Source organism: Ictidomys tridecemlineatus, chromosome 11 (assembly GCF_052094955.1).
Source record: "Ictidomys tridecemlineatus isolate mIctTri1 chromosome 11, mIctTri1.hap1, whole genome shotgun sequence".
NCBI lineage: Eukaryota > Metazoa > Chordata > Mammalia > Rodentia > Sciuridae > Ictidomys > Ictidomys tridecemlineatus.
In genome coordinates, this window is record NC_135487.1 from 113,412,494 (window position 1) to 113,418,677 (window position 6,184).

The window sequence follows — 6,184 nt, forward strand, 5'->3', positions numbered from 1 at the left end:
GTGCCATGATAGGCTACTGTGTTTTTAACGAATGAGGTAGAACTGCTTAATATCTAAAGGGGCTTTAATAAATTTGTTTGTAGGAAATAGTGAAGAGCATCATGATGAAGAAAAGTATCACTTGAATCACTGGCCCCCAGGGAATCATCATGGGAGGGCAATTATCAGACAAAAAGGAGCACACAAACAGGCCAAAATAGCTGCAAAGATAAAAACCGTCTGCTGGTGTCACTGGTTTACTTTGCTAAACCACTCTGTATGGCCTGTTTTCTGGTGAGCATTTTTGTCATCTGTCTGAGAAGACTTGGGGACTTTCTCCCTTTAAAAAAGTCAGTTGTTCCTTTAAAAGAACTAAAATGAGAATGACATGAATAACTTCTTTCTGCAGTGTTATCCCAAGATCCTGGACAGTTCTGCCATAGCAAAAACAGCAGCTACACAAACAATACCAGTATATCATATGATGTGAAAATATTGACAGGAAGAGGACTAGAAGGCACAAGTTCTCTGGGACTTTCCACATGCAGGAAGCTATATTCACTTGATAGGAGAGTGTAAAATTCAACTTTAGTTATGCATAAGATTGACTCACTCCTGTGGTTTTCACTCTGAACACTTTTCTGTATCCAAAGCTGCTGTCCTGCTCTTCTTTGTAACTGCCACACTGACGCAGAGCCAACTCAGTGTCCAAATATTATGAAAATTATCCTTTAAACACATGATGCTGTCCCTGAATCACACACATTGCAGGCTGTTTTGCCTTTTCTTCCCAGCTCCCTCAGCTCCACTCCCTCTTTCTCCTGGGAGGCATGGTCTTCGTAAATCACTGGCACATGGATGCTTTTCTAAGACCTACCTTTTAGAACAAGCATAAGTCAATGTGTAAGTCTTTTCTTCAGTCAACCTTTAACTTTTATACAAATTAAAAATTTTTAAAAAATTAAAACTGACAGAAGCACTGATTACAAACCCTAGAGTGCAATGTGGATTATAGGTGGGAAACAAAGTGTTCTTAAGGTAGTTTTCTCTTCTTCACATGCAGAGTTATGTGCAGGACTCTGTATGTGGCACTGTGGACTCATTGAAGGGGACACTAACTAGAAGGCTTTAGATGACACTGTAAAGGACTTCATTGTAATAACTGTGGTATGCAACCACTTTTATGCATTCACTGAGTGTATCCTGCCAGGTGCTTCAGTGCTTGGGCCCCACTGGAAACTGTGAACACAGAGATGGGTCGAACATAATCTTAGCTTTTACAGAACTGTCAGTCTTGTAAACAGCAAGTGAAAGAATTGATAGTGGACTCATTGGTGAGTGTAGCCAGTGCTGTAACAAAAAATGTTGGTAGTCAGGTTGATCCCCCTACTGGTTGTTTTTAACAGGTCCCAGCATAATGATGGATGACTTCTCAGACCAACACCTGCTCTCCAGTTTGGCTCATAGAAATCCATATTCTCAAGAGCTGAAGGTGATTTTGATGACATCAACAGATACTGAGTATGTTCTGGCCAGCTGGAGAAAGAGGCAGGATAAGTAAGACACATAAGTTCTTCCTTGCGAAGATTATCGTGATGTTTTCTCTAGACCTCTGCATTTTCTATCCACTTCAAAATAAACTAATATTGTCATTCCTCAAAGTTCAACTCTTGTTTTTACTCAAACTTCATTTCAAATGCAGGTAAATAATTGAAGTAATTTTCAGGTTTGCAGTCCAAAGGGAGGAAGGTGGGGCTAAAAGCCAGGCTTTCTGACATTCAAGTGGATGAGAGTCCATGACTCTTGTGTTCATAGAAGCAGAATAAACTAACTCCCCTGCTTTGCTCCTCAGTTTACCCTGTTCATAGAAGCAGAATAAACTAACTCCCCTGCTTTGCTCCTCAGTTTACCCTAAGGCAATTGGAACTTTTGTAATAAGAGAGGAATTCCTTCAGAGTCCTATACACCAACAGATGTCCCAGTGAGAGAAAAGAGGCCACAATAAAAATGGAGTATAACAAAATAATATTAAGAGAGTGCAGAACACAATTTCTAACACTCATGGTTTACTCTTTCTTCTGTATTTTTAGTGGATTTTGAAATAATGGCTGCATATTCAGAGAAGAACATTATGACTATGTTACATTGACAGTTTTGCATTGTTCCCTTGAGGAAAAGCCTTATGATCCACTTTATTATTAAGGAAATAATGAGGTGACCACTGGGTAGTCCTGTAGGTAATTTTAACTTGTTGGGAAACCATTTTTACTTCGAGGATTCTCAAGATATACCTGTAGGAGTAATGTGAAATATGGTGTTTAAAGAAGGGAACAAAGAAAAGTTGGTAATGTTGCCATGAGGGTACACAAGTACTGAGACTGCCCAATGAGTGGTGGTCTACATCTGTAGTGACCTTCTGAAGAAACCAGTGGGTCAGCCATCATGAGGCCATTGGAAGGCAGAGGCTCCCACATTCCGTGACATCTCCCACCTTCTGATTCTGTTAGACTGTTACCTAGCGCACTCAGCCCTACCTCCTCATTTCTCTCTTGAGTCCATGCTATAGACTCAGGTGTGTGAATCCTTGTTTGAAAGGTGAAGGAGTTTGAAGTGTTGTGGACTGCTGAGTACTTAGTTCTTAACAGTAAGTGAATCGTGACAGCTGCTGTCTTCCCTTAATCCCAATGAATTCTACTTGGGTTATTTTATTTTTTTTTTAAATATTTGGGTCAGAAGCACTCAAACACTGAGCCACATATGCAGCCCTTTTTTGTATTTTATTAAGAGACAGGGTCTCACTGAGTGGCTTAGCACCTTGTCATTGCTCAAGCTGACTTCTAACTCTAGATCCTTCTGTCTCACCTTCTGAGCCTCTGAGATTATAGGCGTTTGCCACTGCATCCAGCTCTTGGATTCACTTGTTTTTAACCCATAACATGTTTGGGTTTCCTCTTTGCAGGTCCTGGCTGTACATTTACTGTACAAACATGGCAGTATTCTTCAGCCCTTCCCCTGATAGAGGGGCTGAAATGAACCTTGATGGAGAGGCTCAGATGAAATTGAAAGAAATCATACGGGGACTGCAAGCCGAATTACAAGAACACAAACTGAATTTCCGTGATCTGGAAGACAAATTCATCTTATGTCAATCTACCGTGTATACCCTGGCCAACGAGTTCCAGAAATATCGTAAGTTGCAGATAGGTTTATGGTCACTAAAGTGAGGTATGATTGTCTGTTTCCCCTCTGAGAAAAAGATTTTCTCCAAAACTTTTTCTCCTCTTTTCTTTCATCAAAAGGAAATCCATCATTTCTAGAAGTAAAGATATTGTTATTTTGCCTTCAGTTTACTAACAATGGAATAATGAAACACAAAGACTATAGCAACTTCTAGTTTACAGGGAAGTATAGGGTGGGCATAGGTTAATTCCCAGTTACTGATTTCTACTGGAGACATGAAAATGCCTTTTCATCCTCAAGAATAGCTCAAGTCTTTTATATCAGGATCCAGTTTGTACCATATCAGATCCACAGACATATAACGGCCATGTTGGTAAAGGTCTGGGACTAATGATTCTCCATTGAGTTCAGGCTTCCCCTGTGTTTGTAGTGAGTGATGTAGAAACTACTCATTGACTGGACATTTCTGAATTTGATTTCAGGGAGTGGTACAGAGGAGGAGAGTGGAAAAGAACAGGAATTACTGGCTCCCAGGTAACAATGAGTGTTAAGAGCCTGGAAGAGGATGGGTTAAATATGAGGAGGGTCCCCAGATGAACAAACCAAGAGGTACAAAGTGTCCACACTATTCACATGCAAAGGCAAACACAAGGTGCTGGTATCACTGCATTCCTCAACCATGGAAGAAGTCCATCTTTTAAGGAGGTGTTCTTCTTTTCTCTGTGGTTCTTGTCTGTATCCAACTAGAAATAATCAAACTAACTAAATGGGGTTTTTTTTGTTGTTTTTTTTTTTTTTTTACCTCACAGAATCTACATCTCCTGTCTTGTATGGGTCCATTGAGTATGAGATAAAAATCGATTTCTTTCTGGTTGATAAGACTTTTTGGCAGGGATGTCATAGCCTTGGGTGGGGGGAATACACACACACACACACACACACACATATACAAATGTGCTCACAAACACACACATAAAGTTCATTTTCTGTGTATGCTGTGGCTCATGGTTGTATCACACAGGGAGAGTGGAGTCTCTGTCCTCAGCTGTTTTCTAGTCAGTAGATTGAGCCCCTCTTCCTATCTCCTGTCATAAAGACATGTGCACCCTGCCCACATCCTAGGAGGATCATTTTCTTTCTTTTTGAAAGGAGTACCCTCTTGCCCTTCTGTGACCACTCCCTTAGGCCTCTATTTAGACCAACTGGGACTCATATTTAATCCTCTCGTGTAATTGTACTCTTTATCCCTCCAGTCTGAGACAAGCCCCACAGGAGGAGAAAGAAATCCTGCAGGACGTATTGAATGAGGGCTGTAACACTTGCCCCAGTCACTCTGAATCATCAGATATCCACCAGCCCACCTGCTTCAGTGCTGATCTCTTGGGTGAGCATGCAGTTTCCCTTTGTCTAGCTGCAGCTCATGACCACCCCATTAAAAGACAAATGCAGTCCTATTAATTATACTTCTGAGGTTCCAGTGACAAATTCAGGATGGTAAACCTAGAAGTAACAAGATCAGGGAAGTTGTAGAGACTGTAACCTACTCACAGGTACCATTTATGTGTGTGCATATCAGGGCTCTGCATGACCTTATTCTTACAACCTAGGACAACTTATCTCTCCTAAGTGTTCTTACTCATGTTTAATTCTTTAATTACAAGCACAAGCCTATAATCCCAGCTGCTCAGGAGGTTGAGGCAGGAGGATCTTGAGTTTGAAGCCATCTCAGAGGGCATGGGATGTGGCTCAAGTGGTAGGACAGTCACCTAGCATGCATGAGGCACTGAGTTCAAGTCTCGGCACCATAAAAAAATAAAAAATAAAGATATTGTGTGCCTACCTAAAACTAAAAAAAAAAAAATTTAAATTTAAAATGCCAGCCTCAGGAAAAAGCAAGGCAGTAAATATCTCAGACCCATCACTAAATAAAATACAAAATAGGCCTGGGGATGTAGTGCAGTGGTCATGTGCCGCTAAGTTCAATCGCCGGTACCAAAAACATAAAAGAGAGAGAACATTGAAATGCTTAATTTTGCTTCCATTAAAATGCTAGAATAAGGTGGTAGTAATATTTATACTAGAACAGTTCTGAAAGAGGAATTTCCTTCTAGTACACTGCCAAAGTTAACTTTGCGATCTTTAAAAAAAAAAAATCCCTAGTATTGAGAAAAATGAGGCTCAGGGCTTTTAATCCTCTTCATAGAGAATGAAACTGGTTCTATTTTAGAATTGTGAGGGGGCCCAGAGCCACTAAGTCTTGGAATGAGCTTTGTGGAAGGAAGGAAGCTGCAGTTAGTGAAATCCAGAAGAACCTGGATGAGTATCCATGGATCAGGAGACCAAATTGCATTTTGACTTTGTCCAATTACATGAAGAGCATTCATAATGATACCCCCAGTCAGAGACGTTGTGCATGATGGATCAGCATAGAATTTCAGACCATTTCTTTAAACTCAACATGTGAGTTCTCCCAGGTTAAGTCCCTTAGTTGCTCCCTGAATTATATATACATAAATTATGTCTTCTTCTGAGGGAGGTGTCTGTATTGGAATGAGTGAAGGGGAGTTATTTAATGACTTCTGCATTTCTGAATATGTTTACAGAACACCATGACAATGAGGACAGTGATAAAGAAGAGTCACTTTATTTCAGGTAACAATGAATGACCAGGGGCTAGAAAAAAAATGGATAAAATAAAAGGGGTGCAGGAATCCTAAAAGTACAGAGCATGAGGTCAAATGTAGTCAAAGTTTCTTAAAGGCACAGTAGGAGTGCTGATTGCAGTGAAGTTGTTGATTCAACCCAAGATGATGGAACGCATTAGCAAAATTCTTTGTCTTCTTTATAGTATTGTAAGAGTAAGTCTTCTCAAGAATAACTGAGCAGCCTTGGGCACTTCTTCTAGATCTCAAATAATTCATATGTTCCCTTTGTAAATGTCAAACTCAGGATGAGACTCAAAAATCATTTCTGTACTGTTAGCCTGAGCTCATCAACAGGTATTGCATAGCAAGAAAAATAGATA

General features: G+C 40.2%; 1 long non-coding RNA gene across 1 annotated transcript in view; it reads left to right on the plus strand.

Annotated features, from left to right (window-relative positions):
• The window catches only part of LOC144368313 (uncharacterized), a 74,242-nt gene extending 72,617 nt beyond the window's left edge, over positions 1 to 1,625 (plus strand). Inside the window, exons 9-10 of the long non-coding RNA XR_013428116.1 lie at positions 84 to 273; positions 1,386 to 1,625. This is a non-coding gene — a long non-coding RNA (uncharacterized LOC144368313). The remainder of the gene's footprint in view (positions 1 to 83; positions 274 to 1,385) is intronic.
• The last annotated feature ends 4,559 nt before the right edge of the window (positions 1,626 to 6,184 follow it).